We start from the raw sequence: 20,144 nt of genomic DNA, 5'->3' as shown, positions 1-20,144 counted from the left end.
TACACAGCTAATACATTAATCCACACAAGAGCACACCAATTAGAAAAGTCTACAATATTAGCAGCTGTAAGGTGATTTGAGTTTGGTAAACTCCGCCTATTTAGATCTCACAGGCACCCCATGAGATGGATGCTGTAGTCCTCATTTTATGTAAGGAAACTGAAGCCTGCTATGTGCCAAGCATGGCACTCAGGATCCTTGTTCTAACTGGCAAGAATGGGAGACAGGAGTTAAGTCCTCGTGTGATAAGTGTACAAAACCGAAGCATTTTCGGAGCCATAGGATTTGACTTGGTCTGGGTGTCACCAGACAAGGGCCGTGGATTCTTCTGCCCGACACGCTCAATAACCAACCCCTGAGGCACCGGGGTTTCAGGGAGAGGAAGAGTTTATTACTAGGCGCATAGTAGGAGAGCAGATGGTCTAGCGACCCACAATCTGTCTCCCCGAGTTTAGCAGTTTTGACGTTTTTAAGGATTTTAGCAAGGAGAGATGAGGTCATTACTATTTCACATAGCAAGTTCTGAGCAGAGAAGAAGACAGTGTCATCATTATCATTCCAATAAAAAGGAGGGGAAGCCGAGCCATCACTCCACACTAACGGTGTACACTGAAAGGAAGGGGAGCGAGTTAGCTTTCACTAGCAGAGTCTATCTGAGAAGGTTCGCAAATGTCCAGGGCTGAGGCTAGTGAATGGCTGACTTCAAATTCTTCATCAGCATTAGGGCCTTTTCCCTACCAGAAAATGACCAGACAAAGCGAATAACAGCTCTTACAGTCACAAAGGCACAAGATAAGGGCTTTTACAATCATTTCAGGTATCAGGCCAGCTGAATTATGGCTTGGGGATTTCAGGTATTTCTCTCTGTCTACTCCAATATACCAGAAAGCAAAAAAGGAATATTTATGTAATGAATCAGTAATTAAAATCATCTCTTAAATCCTAATTTCTTGGTTACATCGGAGGGGAAGAAATGTCCAATACTGTCATACCCCTGCGTCGCGTTGGTCCCAGGCTCTTTGTGTGGCTCGTCCTGGAGCCCAGCACGCTGTCTACAGGCGTGTTTGGCCACATCTGTCTTCCTTTGCAGCGCCTGAGCTCTCTGAGAACGGCAGCTGGGTCCTAATCCCTTCCTAAACCCAGCACCCAGCAGAGGGGCTGGCATGTGGTTGCTGCTCAATAAATACTTGTTCACTGAGAGCCCCTAGGCCCTCCCTCCTTTTGTTCCCTAGACCTTCTTCTTGTTCCCAGCAATCCATAGATATTAGGACAGTGGCTCCTTAGCCCAAGCCCTGGCCATAATTCTCCAATCCAGAGAAGTTATGTTAATGTTAAATAAGTATTTCGGATATAATAAAATGGAACGGTTGTACAGGGAGAGAAGACGGACTAACAGTTTTCAGACAGTAATTTTGTGCTAAGCATTCTGTGTTTTTATTTAAAATTTTCTAACAGCGCTGGGAGGTATGTAGTAATGGCAGGGCTTGGATTTGAACCCAGCAACCAGTCTCCACACTCTTAGACCCATGTTCTACCATGTTCAACTGCCACTGGGCTCTTTCCTCTAAGCTACTGCGAGTGACCAGTACTTCAGTGAACGAGGGATAAAGCTCGAAGCCTACCATTCAGGCTTATTCTCCTCCATACTAAAACCTTCCTGGTATCAGAAGAATTCAGGTTTCTGGAAGCTACATGCTCACTCCCTGAAGATGACAAAGCATCTTCCCAGGGTTTCCTATTTCCAATTTCTAGGACTTTGACCCTGAAGAAACTCCCACAGGTGCCAGGGTTCAGTTCCAATCCACTGGCCTGAGCCCTGTCGAAACTAACAGCTGACAGATCCTGGTCTCCAGCCTGCTCACCTGGGGAAAAACGGCAGTCAGGATACTAAAAATAATAACAACAACCGCGCATATCCTTTCCCAATGATCTTACACTGTACGCCTTCTCAAACATCATTTCATTTCATCCTCACAACAACCTTCTGAGGTCTGTGCTGCTAGATCTCCATCATGTAAGGTTCTTGAGAAATAGAGGAGTCTGTTTGGGCCCTCCAGGAAGCTGAAACCACGGCACAATTAGACATGCAAGAGACTGATTGGGGAAAGTGCCCAGGAAGGACAAAGGGAAGAGGGAGCAGGACAAGGGGGCAAAAAATCAGAGCCTGAGGCAGGTCTGACACCTATGAAAAGAGAGAGGGGAGGATCGAGGGCAAAGTGCCTCCGGCTGCAGGGCTGTGGTACCCTCCCTGCTCTCTGTCACTGGTGGGATGAAATCTGAGAAGAGCTGATCTCAGCCTGAGCTGGTGCAGGAGGAGGAGACTGAGGCTATGACCCTTGCAGGAGGTTCTCTCCTAAAGCTGATCTGAGCAGCACAATCCAGTGTCCACAAAGGACTGTGCACTCCTTGATGATTTCCCAGCATTGAGAACAATGCTCAGTGGATAGCAAACACACAATAAATATTGACTGAATCAGTCTGTGGCTGGAGACCGATGCAGAAAAGTTAACTGATTTGCCCAAGGTCACACAGTTGGTAGGAGCCCGGCTAGGGGGAGCTTTCTTGTTTTCTCACTTCCAAGTCCCTGCACTTAGCCGCCCACGGCCCCTTGTGCTCTCTGGCTTTCCCTGCTTCCTTCTTCCTTCTCTACACTAAGCATCCAAACACTGCGGGGCTCACATACCAGGATACTTTCTTGCACGATTTTACTCACTCAGACAATCACTCATTTATTATTCATTCATTCAACAAATCTTTCTTATGCATTTTCATGTTCCAGGTACAGCGTAGGATACCTGGGTGACAGAGACCAACTACAAATATGGCCATATCTGTCTTCCGGACAACGGTGGCTCAACAGGCAGAATTCTCACCTACCGTGCCAGAGACCCTGGTTCGATTCCCGGTGCCTGCCCATGAAAAAATATATATATATATATATATATATATACACATATATAGTCCCTCCCTTTAAGAAGTTTACAGTTTAGGATAGAAGCAGACCATATGATGAAGGATTATTGTGCAATGTGACAAGTGTTACAGTGGCAAGAGTCAGTCCCAGGGCAGACGCCCCCAGATTCCCAGCTAGGCCCTGTCGCTGCTCACTCACACCGCTTCCCCATCAGGGCATCAAACCTTCTGGACAGAGTTTAATCTCTGAACACACAAGCCAGCCAGGGGTCATGACAGCTCAACACGCTGATGGGCAAAAATCACTTTTTAGGTAATGATAGTAAACTTTATAACTGTGGTTACACACAATTAAATGCAACAATATGGAGGGAGACAGCCAACCCAGAAATCCATCACATCGTTTATTCAGGTGGTTTTTTTATGTGAACCAAATGCATATGTCAAAGATCACAATTGTCAAGACAGAAAAGAAAAGAGGAAAAAAACCTGCCAAAATAAATGGTATCTTCAGGAAAATAGAAATATGTCCCAAACAGAGAGAGCAGGAAAATCTCAGGCGTATATTTGAAATCTGAGAATCAAGAAACTACTTGATCATAATTACAGAAATTGGAAACAACCTACATACCCATCAATGTGCAACTGAACTAATTTTATATTCAAAAACTGAGAATTTTAAAAAATCAGGATATAGCACAACCCCATTTATTACATCTGCACAAGGATATTGACTGAGGGGATATCTGAAGGACGTTCACTAAAATGCTAACAAGGGTGCCCTCTAGATGGTGGGATTTCAAGAGTTTTTACATTCATCTCTACACTGTGTTGATTATTTAAAACAAGTATATAATTTATATAATCAAAAAAAATCTATAAAGTTATTTTTCAGTTTGAAAAAAAAATCTGAAGAATACTCAGATTACTCCATAGGCCATGGACAACAAGGAAATGTATGAAAGTCTAGTGAAAATTCTCCATAAGATTTGTGTGAACGTTACTGAGAACCAATGTGAGTTCACTAGATCTCACTTCCTTTTATTTACAGGGTCAGTGGTAACTTCAAAATTTATACATAGATGAAGCTTAAAAACAGCAATCTAGTTGGAGATGCAGCTTAGGGGCTTGTCTTGAAGCTGTTTTGCACAATACTGTGATGACAACAAAATTGTTTACTTCACAGGAAGAGGAGCTGATAGAAATGATGGGCAAATACAGAACTTCCTTTGGTTCTACCAAAGGACAAAGCTAATGAACTAAATTTTAGGATGTGGTCAACATTCTTTTGTTTTTATTTTTATTTTTATTTTTAAACATAGCAACATATGAACACAAGCATTCTTAATATATGAGCATTCCATTCTTGGTATATAATCAACGACTCACAGTATTATCACATAGTTGTATACTCATCACCAGGATCATTTCTTAGAATATTTGCATCACTCCAGAAAAAGAAAAAATCTCGTACATGCCATACCCCTTCTTGCTGCCTCTCATTGACTGCTAGTATTTCCATCTACCCAATATATTTTAGCCTTTGTTTCCCCTATTTTTTTCCTATACCCCTTACCACTTCCTTTCATTGATCACTAGTATTTCAATCTACTAAACTTATTTTAACATTTGTTCCCCCTATTATTTATTTATTTTTAATCCATATGTTTTATTCATCTGTCCATACCATAGATAAGGGGAACATCAGACAAGGTTTTCACAATCACACAGTCACATTGTGAAAGTTGTATCATTATACAATCATCTTCAAGAAACATGGCTACCAGAATGCAGCTCTACATTTTCAGGCACTTCCCTCCAGCCTCTCCAATATACCTTAAACTAACAAAGTGATATCTATATAATGCATAAGAATAACCTCCAGGATAATCTCTTGACTCTGAAATCTCTCAGACACTTTATTTTGTCTCATTTCTCTCTTCTCCCTTCTGGTCGAGAAGGTTTTCTCAATCCCTCGATGCTGAGTTCTGGCTCATTCTAGTGTTTCTGCCCCACATTACCAGGAAGATTTACCCTCCTGGGAGTCAAGTCCCATGTAGAGAGGGGGAGGGCGGTGAGTTTGCTTGTTGTGTCGGCTGAGAGAGTGAGGAGGATGTGGTCAGCATTCTTGATCTGGCCTCTCTCCCCATGTGTTTTCTCATCACTGAGTTGTCCTACCCAGCCTTCTTATGTGCCAAACAGGGCCCAATATGGAGCATTCCATGGAGTCCAGTCCCAATGTGCAAGCGCTTATTTAGCCTCTCCTTGCATCACACTTGCTAACGTTCCATTGGCCAAAGCAAGTCCAATGGACAAGCCTAGAGTCAGTGTGGAAAAAGACCACACAAGGATGTGAATACGGGGAGGCAAAGTTCGTTGAGGGCCACACACAGAGGAATGGGGACCCTGGTTTCTAAACCCCTGAAAGAGTGGAGCGGGCGTGTACGTGGGCTGTGGGTTGTGGTGGGGTGGGAGGAGACAGCAGTCTAGTTGGAGATGCAGCTCGGGGACTTGTCTTGAAGCTGGTTTGCACAATACTGCGATGATAATTGTTCACATCAAAGGAAGAGGAGGCTGATGGAAATGATGTTGTCTACAACCTATGGAGTAGCTTGAGTATTGTTCATTCTTGTGTCCCAGCTGAGCAGCCACATGAGTGACTCAGGTGAGACCAGAAGAAGAATTAACCTGGTCAAACCAAAGAATCATGAGAAATAGTAAGCTGTTGTTTTAAGCCGTCAAGTTTTGGCGTGGTATATCATGCAGCAGTAAATAATAAAGAAATAAAACAGCTAAATAGCCTCTGATCCTTATTTCCCTGTCACGTCACCATATTCTTTCTTCCTTTGTTTCGTGCACTTCATATAACCTTGGAAACAGTGGCCTGTTCTGCTCAGTCTGACTGCCGACCCCAGGACAGACACCCCCTAACGTTACGCTGCCACACGGACAGCAGCCTTCAACCCTGGGCTCTCGGGGAGCATCCAGGCCACTAGGACCACTAGGACCAGTGCTGTTAACCTGGAATGGTAAGGAATGCAGAGAAAACTTCCAGAAACTGGTAGTCTGCCAACGTAATCATTCACTTATCCATTCAATAAATATTTGCTGAGTACCTATTATATGCTAGGCATATGCTATTACAGTCTTTAAAAGATTCTAGACAGAACACTGAAATCTGCTCATTGAATCTCACAAACTGGTGGAATTAATACTATCCTAGAGTTTCTCTATACTGTCTTGTTATAGAGATTAAAAAAATATTGAGGACCAGAAAAAGTAAAATAATTTCTATAACATTATTAAGCTAATTGATGGCAGAGCAAATCAGGACCAAGTCTCCTTTTTGTCACAAAGAACAGGTAGGACTAAAACAGGTGCTTTGCTGGATGAAGATGGGTAAATATCAGAATTGCCCTGTGTCAGGTAGATGAATTTCAACAGCTACAAAATGCAAGGTAATGTACTTAAAGAAAAGATCCACACTACATAATAACATGTGAGCTATTAATAACGATTCAGGAAAGAAATATTGACATTACTGTAAGCCAAGAGGCAGAAAACTTTTTCTGTAAACATTCAGCTAGAATAAACTTTGCGCTATACTGGCCACAAGGTCTGTTGCAATTATTCAACTCTGCTATTGTTAAAAACAGCCATATACAATATGTAAACGAATGGGTGTGGCTGTGTTAAAATAAAACTTTGCTTACAAACAGTAGAATTTGAGTTTCAAATAACTGTCACTTGTAGTGAAATCTTCTTTTTATTTTGATTTTTAAATCCATTTTAAAATGTAAAAACTATTCCTAGCTTGCAAGGTGCACAAAAGCGGTGGTGGGCTGGATGTGACCTGCAGGCCATGGTTTGTTGACCCCCTGCTGTTTCATAAAGGTAATGATGCTGGGGTGGCAGGGGAGGACGTACGGGAGGGAGGGGGAACGGGGGATGCGCCTGTGCGCTGCCCTGTGTAATACTAGGAATAGTGTCAACCCTCTGCCATTAGGTTTGAGCAGATAATAAATGTACCTCCATTTACCAATTCATCGAGCTCGGTTGGAAATGTAACTGAAAATTCAGCAAATGTCATTATTTTTCTACCTAAAATTGTCTATGCATATGGATCAGGGGAGCCACACCTTTCCGCCATTACTGAAAAATTGACATTTAGCTAGGACTGAATTTTTGCCACCCGCTTTACTACAAGTAATGACAGTGACAACTGTGTGTCCAGCTGAATGCTCAGCCCTTCCTTTCTTCATTCAACAAATATTTTACCGAGCCAGACAATGGGCAGTTGCCGGAAACAGGAACACAATTATGACGTCTACTATCAACTAAGTTATTAGAAGAGGAGACAAACAGTCCATTCTCGACTCAGCAGCTGAGGGATCTTTTTTAATCCAGAAGACAGACCATGTCTCTCCTCTGCTCGATATCTTCCATTACTCCCTGTTTCATCTAGACCTATAAGGCTCCGGGTGATCTGAAACCCCTAAAGCCTGTTGAACATCAACCGCTGCTTCACGCCACCCGCGCGGCTTCCTTGCTGTCCCTCGAACACATCAAGCTTCCACTTCGGGGCCTTTGCACTTGCTCTCGCCCTGTAATACTACTCCCTCGAATACCCACGACTGCTGCACTCATTTCCAAGTCTTTGCTTACACGCTGCAGGTTCGATGCAGTCTTCCCTTACCAGCCCTTTAAAAATTGTGACCACTTCCCCTATCAGTCCTTACCCTCCTTCTCTATTTTTTTTTCTCCTTTGCATGTTTCCACTTTGAATATAGCTTATAACTAACTTATTTTTTGTATTGTGTGTCTCTGTTCACTTGGAACATGACTCCTTTTGAAGGCAGGGGTTTCGTCTGCCTAATTCACTACTGTCCCTCCAGTGCCTGGAACAGCACATAGTAGTCATTCAATAAATAGTTGTTGAATGAATGAATGAGTGAATGAATGAAAATAGAAGATGATAAATGTTATGATCAGTACATAAAAGGGAACACTGAGGAGAGATTGCTAACCCAGTTGTGAAAGTCCACAACTGGGACAGAGAATCAAAGTAAAGATACATTTCCTCCTTTTGTGGGCATACAGAGGGGAGAGAAAAGAGGCCATGCAATGAAACAGTTGCAATTTAGTGTGGAATTTTTGCCAACATCTGAAGGCTGTGATCCCCCATCTCCACGTCTGACCCAGTTTCCAATTCCCAGGAAAAACCTGGCCTGAGGTGGAAAGGACATAGCAGCTCCAGCACCTTCTACAGAAACCAGCATCAAGTTACCCTCCTCCCTGAGGGGCCAGAGAGGGGGCCTGGCCTTGGGGCCCAGGTTTTGATAAACAGACTTTGGTCTCATGCTCGGTGCCCAGAGCTCCGTGTTGGCAGATTCTCAGCCCCTCTGGCCCTGCCTTAACTGACCAGTTTTATCAACAGGTCTCTTCCATTGTAAGTAAGAGAAAAACCAACCCAAATTGGCTGCAGCACTAAGGAGATTTGTTGGTTCAGATAACCGAACACTGGGGTGGTGGGGCTGGCCTCAGGCCCAGGCCCAAAATGATGTCATCCGGACTGCGTTTCTCCATCTCTCAGCTCTGTCTCCTGCTGAGTTAGCTTCACCCGTCCTCAGGCTCCACTAAGGCCCTCCAGCCTCTGCCCCCAGTTTCAGGATTTCATCTGAGGGTGTCAAGATGGCTGCTGCATCTCCAGCCCTACCTCTGCCCAGATTTAAGCCCCTGTGGGATGGGGACACCTGACTCCCACCAATCCCAGAAAAAGTCTTCGCCACATTTCATTGGCTCTGGTTGGGTCATGCGCCCATCCTGCAGGGGAGAGGGGATAATTTGATCATTTGAATGGCCAGGTGGGAATTACATACTCCAGGCCTGGAGTCAGACTGGAATCTCACAATAGATCACACAGCCTGAGGTGAGGAGAAAACACAAATCTAGGCTGGAACAGAAAGAAAAGGGAATGGCGCCTGGGAGGCAAACAATAACCTGTTACATGCATTTAGAACCATAGCCCGCCTAGAGAGATTGAAGACTGTTTTATACTTCCTGCCACAGTCTACAAAATTCAAAAATAAAGGGTGAAAGTATATCTTTTAAGCTGAATTGAAAATCAAAGATGTACAAAATATATTTTTGTTCATTGACATCTATAGGGACTTAAATGATAATGATTTTTCAATATAGTTTGCTCCTAGGACATTTTAAAAAGTATAACAGCATCAACATGCACCTTTAGAAGAATAGAAAAGACAGGATAAAACTGGGGAAGAGAGAACAGAAATAAGTGATTTAAATTACACCTGTTATCAAAATCCTATTTCAACAGATTTCAATGGCTGTCTGAATTCCTCTCTGGTAATGTGATTTTGTTCTGTCAAATATCTCATGAAAGTGGGTCACTGGCTAAAGCCAAAAACTGCTTTTATTATATAGACATTTGTCGCATATGAATTCTTAAAAAAGCTGGATTTCTAAGTTGTGCCAATATTTTTTGCCATCTCAAGGAATGCATCAAAGAAAATTATTTAGAAATCAGCTAGCCAGTCAACATCAAAAATTATTAAAGAATTTGAGTTAATAATTGTTCTACCCCTTCAGTACTCCCTGCTAAGTATCTTGAGGCAGAGCGGAGACTGGAGCAGCCTGAGAAACTGGGACTTCCCTTACATTTCAAAGCACAAAGGCCTATTATTCGAGGAAAGGGACCAAGGAGGCAGAGCAATTCAATTTTGTAGGCCACCATGTACTTCTTCCTTTCTCCTGCCAAATCAAGACTCACACCAATCCCAAGTGGGCCACAACGGGGCAGTCCTCTGTGAAAAAATTGAAAGTAGTCGAGGAAAAGGAAAAGGGGCCAACCGGGAGTTTTTCGGAGAGCCTGGGGAGCCCTCATTATATTTGAATAGAGCCAGTGAAAGGGGCTTTTGGTGAGCAGGCTGCCCAGCGGGGGGCTGGGGGGGTGGTCACCCACTGACTTGGACCCCTTTCACACTCCTATTGTAAATTCCATCTGTGTGCTATCATTTCCTGACCCAGAAACAGGGAAGTGTTGCAGCCACAAATTTCCCTAATGGCTAACTTGGCCACAGAATCATTTGCTCTGAAGTTCCCCAGCTCCTCGGAGATTTGGTAAAGGTTTAAGATTATGTCTGCCCATGTTTCTCTCTCCCCATTCACTAGACGGTCTTCTCATCTATTTTCCTTTCAGAAACTGGATCCTCAATGAAACAAAATAAAACGGGGTGTTCTGAGTAAAACTCTGGGGAAAATCAGACACTCTTCTGCCCTCATAGGAGAAACTTAAAATGTCTGGCCAGCCCAGAGGATATTCCAGGGCTGAAGCTAGTCAGGTGTCAACCAGCAAACCAAAAGTCTGAGAAATGGAGGGTGAAATGGGAGGGAAAAGCAGAAATAATTGTACAACAGGGATTTTCAAACTCTAATATGCATCACCTGGAGGGTTTGTTGGAACAAATTGCTGAGCCCTACCGTGAGAGTTTTTGAGTCTGCAGGTTCGGGGTGCAGCCTGAGAATCTGTATTGCTAACAAGCGCCCCATTTCTCGCCCGGGGACCTAATTTCCAGATCCACTGATATAATGGGTGGCTGTACCAGGTTTCAGACATTAAACAGGACATTAGACACATTCGAAGGCTCAACAACATCTGGATTCAGGCTCAGCACACATATTCTGGTGCCTACCATGTGCCAGCCTCAGGTTAAGCGCTTCCTACAGGTAGTGTCGTTGCTCTCACTCTACTGCAAAAATATAGTTTAATAACTCAACTTCAGGTTTAGCCCCTGTTGAACTCCTTGTTCAACCAAGGAGGCAAACACATAACCTCAGCCAATTTGACGTTTTCCTCCGATTTTCCCAAGGAATGCCTCCAGTTTCTGGAGGCTTATGGAGAGTTACAGTGGAGGTAAGGTGGACATTCTGTCCTTGCTGTCATCCATCCCTGCAGGTGTTACTGAAATCACCTGGTCTGCCCCTTCGGAATCCTTACCACTGACATGTGCCTCACCGCCTGGCGGCACTGTCCTTTCTGGCCCAGCCCCATTTCTAGACTACACTGGGAACCTGGAATCTGCTGGCTTACTTACTGCCCAGCCATTTTCTTTCTGGACCCTAGGGCCCTGCCCAGAAAGCAGCACAAAGGGCCTCTTTCTTTCTGGGATTTGCTACACCTTTACTTTCATCACACAGACTCCCTCTTCTGATTCCCACCTCTACCCAGAACAGTGGAAACTTTTCTTATCTGGAGGAGAATCTCTGTCTTCAAACCCCTTATTCTCACTCGTTTTCACCATGTCCAGGTGCACAGAATGTTCCTCTAGGGTCTTCAGGCTTTTGCAAACCAAAATCAGAAAGGCTCCTTTCCTGTTTTCCTGCTCTCATGTTTCCTTCCCTAAGTCAGTAAGTACAAAATGGCCCAGCTGCTTGAACGGGAAAAACTGCATCAAGGGAAGATGCTGGGAAGGGGGAAAATTAAATAAATGCATGCATATATACATGTATATATATATATATATGTGTGGTTACATAATATATATTAGCATTTCAGAATTTTTATCTTGTAACATCTGAATTCTCCTGTTTAATCTTCATGGCAATCCTGTGTGATAGACATTATTCTCCCCATTTTACAGATAAGAAAATCAGGACTCAGAGAGATTTTTATAACTTGCTTAAGGTGCCAAGTTTTGAACCTAAGGCTTCAACTTAGAACCTTGGTTCTAAATCCAAGGCTAATTCCACTTTACCTTACCTTGTCCTTCACCAAAAGAAACAAAGGGAGAAGAGCCTGTCAGTGCAGAAGCTGTGGACCAGAAATTTGAGCAATGGATGTGGATTAGGGAATTAATGGGCCAAGAGGTACTAGTAAGCCAGGATGTGAGTAGCAACACAGCTACTCACTGTGAGTAATGAACTAAACCAAGAGACAGAACACAAAGGAAGAAAAGAGTTAATAGATTTATAAACCCCAGAGACTAAGGAGTTAAGAGGCCCAAAGTCAAGGTTATTGGTCAAGGAATAATTGTTTCCTGGCTACGAGAGACAAGTAAAGTCTAGAAAATTAAGACCCAAACCAAAGTGATCTGTGCATCTCTCAAATCACGAGCAAATGAGGAGTCAGGAATCCAGGAACTCATGGAAGTAAATTGAGCTTCAGCAGTGGAAAGCTAGACCTTATATTAAGAAATAGTGTAGGGTGGGCCACCGTGGCAGAGTTCTCACCTACCATGCTGGAGACCCAAGTTTGATTCCTGGTGCCTGCCCATACCAAAAAAAAAAAGAAGAAGAAGAAGAAAGGAAGAGTGTATCACCTCACGCCCATAAGAATAGCTGCTATTAAGCAAACAAGAAACTACAAATGTTGGAGAGAATGTGAAGAAATTGGGACACTTATGCTCTGCTGGTGGGAATGTATAATGGTATAGCCACTATGGAAGACAGTCTGGCAGTTCCTAGGAAAGCTAAATATCAAGTTGCCCTATGACCCAGCAAAACCACTACTTAGTATATACCCCGAAAAACTGAAAGCAGTGACACAAACCAACACTTGCACACAGATGTTCATAGCAGCTTTATTCACAATCACCAAAAGATAGGAAACAATCCAAGTGCCCATCAACAGATGAGTGGATAAACAAAATGTGGTATATACGCTTGATGGACTATTATGCAGCAGTAAGATGAAATGACTTCCTGAAGCATATGACAACATGGATGAACCTTGAGGACATAATGCTGAGCAAAATAAGCCAGACACACGTGGGACATGACTCCCAGGGGTGTGGACCTTCCTGGCAAGGTGGAACAGAAATCCTAGAATGAGCTGAGACTCAGCATCAAGGGATTGTGAAAACCTTCTCAACCAAAAGGGGGAAGAGTGAAAAGAGACGAAATAAAGTGTCAGTGGCTGAGAGATTCCAGAGTCCAGAGGTTATCCTGGAGGTTGTTCTTATGTGTTGAGTAGATATCACCTTGTTAGTCAAGATGTAATGGAGAGGCTGGAGGGAACTGCCTGAAAATGTGGAGCTGTGTTCCGGTAGCCATGTTTCTTGAAGATGATTGTATAATGATATAGCTTTCACAATGTGACTGTGTGATTGTGAAAACCTTGTGTCTGATGCTCCTTTTATCTACCTTATCAACAGACAAGTAAAACATATGGAATAAAGATGAATAATAGGGGGAACAAATGTTAAAATAAATTTAGATTGAAATGCTGGTGATCGGTGAGGGGGAGGGGTAAGGGGTATGGTATGTATGATTTTTTTTCTGTTTTCCTTTTATTTCTTTTTCTGAATAGATGCAAATATTCCAAGAAATTATCATGATGATGAATATGCAACTATGTGATGATATTGGGAATTACTGATTATATATGTAGAATGGAATGATCAAAAGTTAAGAATGTCTGTGTTTGTTTGGTGTTTTTTGGTATTTAAAAAAAATGCAATAGAGGGCAGGCCACAGTGGCTCAGCAGGCAAGAATGCTTGCCTGCCATGCCAGAGGACCCGGGTTTGATTCCCGGTGCCTGCCCATGTAAAAAAGAAAAAAAAAAGGCAATAGAAAGAAAAAAAAAAGGTCAGCCAGATGATGGGGGAATGGGGAGTTGTTGCTTGGCAGGTCTGGAGTGTTTGTAAAATTGGGGATTTTTTAAATTTTTAATTAAATTTTTTAAAAAGCAAAAATAAATAAATAAATGAGCCAGACACAAAGGATAGATACAGTGTGATTTCACTTTTATAACCTTGGTAAAGGTAAACCCAGGTAAACTTTTGGTAAACTCAGAGTCTTATAATACAGAATATAGGAGACTTAGAGATACACGAAGCTAGAGATGAGTGAACGGTTAGTTAATGAGATTGAACTTGAATGTGAGGGAATGGATAAACATGAAGGCAGTTCATTAATGGGCTATAAGTAATAGCGTCATGTTAAAAGTGAACATAATTGGTGTGGGTATGTTTATCAATTATTTTTCTCTTGGGAGCAATGAAAATTTTCTAAAATTGAGGGTGTTGATGGACTGTTGATTTTGGACATTGTATATGATGCCCAATGGATGGAGGTGGCTGAATAATACACTGACTGAGAAGTAGATTGGCAAACTGTGGTGTATACATATGATCGAATTTTATGCTGCTACTGAAAGGAACAAAGTCATGAAGCATGCAGCCTGGGGAATGAAACTGCAGGGCATCATGTGCTGCAAAATAAGCCAGAAACCTGGTGTGGGAGATGAGCCTGGCCGGGCGCTGTGGGATCACAACAATACCATCCTGACCGAAAGGGGGGAAAGAAGTAGAACAAATAAAGATAACAATGGCTGACAGAGCTCAAATAGAGTCAAGAGGCTACTCTGGAGGTCACTCTTACGCAAGCTTCATTTAGACATTACAACCTATCATAACTTGCCAAACCCCAACCAAAATCATTCCAGCCCATCCTAAAGAACACCTAGGGCAATATATAAGATTCTACAAAGGTTTCATGCACTAGGGTAACTTTCCAGAAACCTACAACCTGCAGATGGGTTCCTAGGCCAGATAAATCCTGAAATCCAGAGGGTCCAGCCTCTCCAGAACATCAACTAGTTCCATCCCCCTCTCCCATATTATCGACAGCCCTTTCCAAGTGAAAAAGTTAGAATGGGCATAGCCCAAATACTCCTAAAAGATAAAAGGAGAAGGTGGAGTTATAAGAGAAAATAGGATTTAACAAATGAGCATTACATTGATATTTCTTTTAGTCTCCAGTGTCTTAGAGCAGCTTGAAGTAAAAACCTAAAATTGTGGAATTATAACCCATACTAAACTCAGAAATCTGTTCTACAACTAATTGTTGTGGATGCCCTGAAATTTATTGCTTTTTTGTATATATGTTATTTCTCACAATAAAAAAAAAAGGAGTGTGTTTGCCTTTTTGAGACATCCTCCTGGGAGAGGAACCTAGAGTATACAAAGTTGTACAGGAGCCTGACTGTGACAGTGAGTGTTGGAAGCCAGGACAGGCACAGGAGAGCAGAGATTGGAGAAGCCCTCCAAGTTACGAAGCATGTCATCGTGCAAGGAGAACATTTGTCTTCTTCTGGTAACAAGGCCCATATCTTTCATCTAAGGAACAAGTTCCTCCAACCGTCGTTCCTGTGTTCAAGCAGAGCTGACTGCCTACTTCAGTCAGGCCTGGATCCCACACCTGAGCCTCTGGCTCAGGGGAGAGCACGTAAGCCAACGCAGGCCAACCAGCATCAGCCACAGCACTTTCGGAGTGCTGCAGGAAAAAAGGCAGTTTGGTCCTCTGGGGCTAAGCTGGGAGCTAGTGGAGTCCACCTTGACTACCTCTCAGGGAGAACTCACCTGGGAACAAAGCCAAAACAGAAAGAAGTAGGGCTAAAATGCCAAGGGAAACCAGCAGATAGAGAAACAGTATCCTAAGGCTGTTCATTGAGGACTTAATCACAACAAACTGGCCCCCCTGAATTTCCCTCTCAAGTGAACCAATGAGCTCCCTTTTTGATTGAGTATCCATAGCTTTCTGAAAGAGTCTTTGAATTCACCATGAACTAATATACGCACTGAATGATGAAAAATGGGCAGGAACCTGAAGGCACAACACTGTTTTGTAGAAATAGTGCAAGGAATAGCCCTAAACAAGCTTCAACTCAGTGTTTCAGTTTTTACTTTCAAAGGTCTTACCTTTCATGGATTAAGGGAAGGTGTCTTTAAAACCCAACAAAAAGCAGAGTAGGTTAGGATTGCAAGATAATTCTCTCAAACCATTCATTGCGGGTGTGCAAGGTTCTGAACGATGTTAGCTCTCAGGACTACCAACAAAAACTAATTATTCGAGGGACTTCCAGAGAAGATGGCGGCTTAGTAAGACGCGCGGGTCTTAGTTCCTCCTCTAGAACAGCAACTAAAGAAACAGAAACAATACGAAACAGCTCCCGGAGCCACGACAGAGACCAAAAAGACAGCGTACCCCATTCTGGAACGGCTGAATGGGCAGGGAGAATCCGCTGCGGTGAGATACCCGAGGGGCGCACGCTTTCCCGGGCCGGGGCGGCTGGCGACTGGGGTCCCCTCCACGCACGTGGCTCCCCGGTCCGACTGGGAACGTTGGATAGTGGGGCCCTCCTGCCACGCTTGGCGTCTCGGGCCAGCTGGGCAATTTGGACCGGTACTCCCCCAAGCCGCGGTGGCCAGCGACCCCCCCTCCACGTGCGGTTTCCCCGGCCGACTGCGAGATTCGAATTGGCAAGTTAAAGGAGCCACAGCATCTTTTACTGGTGGGACCCGCAGACAGACGAGCGCCACGAGCGCCACCTACTGGGGAGGAAAAGAAAAACAGAGCCCAGAGATTTCACAGAAAAACCTTTCAACCAACCGGGTCCCACACCCAGGGAAATCTGATCAAATGCCCAGACACCAGCAGAAAATAACGGATCATGCTCGGAAAATTGAAGATATGGCCCAGTCAAAGGAACAAACAAATAGTTCAAATGAGATACAGGAGCTGAGACAACTAATGCTGAATATACGAACAGAAATGGAAAAACTCTTCAAAAACCAAATCAATAAATTGAGGGAGGACATGAAGAAGACATGGGCTGAACAAAAAGAAGAAATAGAAAATCTGAAAAAACAAATCACAGAACTTATGGGAGTGAAGGACAAAGTAGAAAAGATGGAAAAAACAATGGATACCTACAATGGTAGATTTAAAGAGACAGAAGCTACAATTAGTGAACTGGAGGATGGAACATCTGAATCCCCAAAAGAAACAGAAACTATAGGGAAAAGAATGGAAAAACTTGAGCAGGGGATCAGGGAACTGAATGACAATATGAAGTGCACAAATATACGTGTTGTGGGTGTCCCAGAAGGAGAAGAGAAGGGAAAAGGAGGAGAAAAACTAATGGAAGAAATTATCACTGAAAACTTCCCAACTCTTATGAAAGACCTAAATTTACAGATCCAAGAAGTGCAGCGCACCCCAAAGAGAATAGACCCAAATAGGCGTTCTCCAAGACACTTACTAGTTAGAATGTCAGAGGTCAAAGAGAAAGAGAGGATCTTGAAAGCAGCAAGAGAAAAACAATCTGTCACATACAAGGGAAACCCAATAAGACTATGTGTAGATTTCTCAGCAGAAACCATGGAAGCTAGAAGACAGTGGGATGATATATTTAAATTACTAAAAGAGAAAAACTGCCAGCCAAGACTCCTATATCCAGAAAAATTGTCCTTCAAAAATGAAGGAGAAATTAAAACTTTTACAGACAAAAAGTCACTGAGAGAATTTGTGACCAAGAGACCAGCTCTGCAAGAAATACTAAAGGGAGCACTAGAGCCAGATACGAAAAGACAGAAGAGAGAGGTATGGAGTAAAGTGTAGAAAGAAGGAAAATCAGATATGATATATATAATACAAAAGCCAAAATGGTAGAGGAAAATATTATCCAAACAGTAATAACACTGAAAGTTAATGGACTGAATTCCCCAATCAAAAGACATAGACTGGCAGAATGGATTACGACCCAGCAATACCACTGCTAGGTATCTCCTCAAAGGACTTAAGGGCAAAGACACAGACGGACATTTCCACACCAGTGTTTATAGCAGCATTGTTTACAGTTGCAAAGAGATGGAGACGGCCAAAGTGTCCGTCGACAGACGAGTGGCTAAGCGAACTGTGGTGTGTACCTACGATGGAATATTATGCAGCTTTAAGACAGACTAAACTTATGAATCATGTAATAACATGGATGGACCTAGAGAACATTATGCTGAGTGAGTCTAGCCAAAAACTAAAGGACAAATACTGTATGGTCCCACTGATGTGAACCGACATTCGAGAATCAACTTGGAATATATCATTGGTAACAGAGACCAGCAGGAGTTAGAAACAGGGTAAGATAATGGGTAATTGAAGCTGAAGGGATACAGACTGTGCAACAGGACTAGATACAAAAATCAAAAATGGACAGCACAATAATACCTAATTGTAATGTAACTATGTTAAAACACTGAATGAAGCTGCACCTGAACTATAGTTTGTTTGTTTGTTTGTATCTTTTGTTTTTGTTTTTTTCTTTTTCCTTTTTTATATATATATATATTTTTTATTATTATTATTATTTTAATTTTCTTCTCTATATTGACATTCTATATCTTTTTCTGCTGTTTTGCTAGTTCTTTTCCTAAATCGATGCAAATGTACTAGGAAATGATGATCATGCATCTAGGTGATGATACTAAGAATTACCGAGTGCATATGTAGAATGGAATGATTTCTAAATGTTGTGTTAATTTCTTTTCTTTTTTTAATTAATTAAAAAAACTAATTATTCTTAGTCTCATATGAGGCCCATACAAAGAATGTTGCAGAAACCACATATATTGACTATATACTTAACATGTGATGGTTTTTAAATATGTCCATGAACTCCTTGACATTCTTCCCTTTCAAAGGTGAAGTCTAATTTTCTGCCCCTTCAATGTAGATCAAACTTAGTGACTCACATCTAAGAAATAGAATTGGCAGAAATGATGCTTTGTGACTTCCCCTTGGCTCTCTCTTGTGAGATGCTGGCCTTTGGAACCAATGCACCCTGTTGCAAGGAAACCCAGATTACATGGAGAGGGCACGTGTGGGTACTCCAGCCAATAACTCCATCTAAAGCTAAGCCCTCAGCCAGCAGCCAGTAACAACCACTAGACCAGTGAATAAACAAGTTACGGATTACTTCAGCTCCCCAACCTTCAGGTCTTCCAACTGAAGACTACCCCAGGCACAGGGGGGGTCAGGTGGGTAGAGACAGCCATTCTTCTGTGACCTGGCTGAATTTTTTAAAACTATTTTTTATTGTAATAACATACATACAACTCAAAATTTCCATTTTAACCACTTTCAAGTATACGATTCGGTGATCTTAAGTACGTTCTCAGTATTGTGCTATCACCAACTTCCCTTAATCCAATTTTTTTAATCACCTCAACAGAAACTCTGGGGAAATAAAGGATAAAAATTGGGTAGGTTGAAACACTTCGAGTCAATGCAAGGGAGAGGTAAGGCATATGGGATGTATGAGTTCTTTTATTTTTTTCTTTTTCTGGACTGATGCAAATGTTCTAAAAATGATCATGGTGATGATATTGTAAGCCATATAATATGTTTGGGCTCCACGGGTATGGCTATTTCTCAATAAAAGTAGTTTAAAAACAGAAAAAACTGTCTTTATGAAATTTGTTTATTCTATGTTTTTCTAATAAGTAAGATCATACCATATTTGTGTTTTTACATCTGGCTTATTTCATGCCACATGATGTCATCAGTTCTAATCCATGCTGTAGAGTATATCAGAACTACATTCATTTTCAAGGCTGAATAATATCCCCTTGTGCTTATATGCCACATTTTGTTTATTCATTCATTTGCTGATGGACATTTGGGTTGCTTCCAACTTTTGGCTATTGTGAATAATGCTTCTACGAACACTGATGTACAAATATTGTGCTAGTCTGCACTTTCAATTCTTCTGGGTTTATACCAACAGATGGGATTGCCAGGTGATATAGTAATTCTGTATTCAACTTTCTGAGGAATCACCAAAGTGATTTCCACAGAGGCTACACCAACAATGTGTAAGTGTTCATACTTCTCCACGTCCTTGCCAAAATTTATAATTTTTGTTTGTTTGTTTTATTATAGTCATCTTAGCAGGTATGAAGTAGAATATTGCTGTGTTTTTTATTTGCATTTCCCTGATGGCCAATGATGTTGAGCATCTTTTCATGTGCTTATTGGCCATTTGTCTATCTTCTTTGGAGAAATGTCTATTCAAGTCTTTTAACCATTTCTAAATTGGGTTGTCTTTTAGTTGCTGAGTTGTAGCAGTACTTTATATATTTTGGATATTAAATCCTTATCAGATACATGGTTTGTGATTATTTTCTTCCATTCCATAGGTTGTCTTTTCAATTTCTTGATAACGTTCTGTATAAGAGTTTTAAATTTTGACAAAATCTATTGTATCTATTTTTTATTTTGTCACTTGTGCTTTTAATGTCATATTGAAGAAAGCACTGCCAAATCCAAGGTTATGAAGGTTCCCCCTATGTTTTCTTCTAAGAATTTTTTTTTTTATTTTAGCTCTGGTATTTAGGTCTTTGATCCTTCTAAAGTTAATTTTTGTATATGC

Source organism: Tamandua tetradactyla, chromosome 9, assembly GCF_023851605.1.
Source record: "Tamandua tetradactyla isolate mTamTet1 chromosome 9, mTamTet1.pri, whole genome shotgun sequence".
Classification (NCBI taxonomy): domain Eukaryota; kingdom Metazoa; phylum Chordata; class Mammalia; order Pilosa; family Myrmecophagidae; genus Tamandua; species Tamandua tetradactyla.
The sequence above is the reverse complement of the archived record's forward strand: the minus strand, read 5'-3'. Positions refer to the sequence as shown.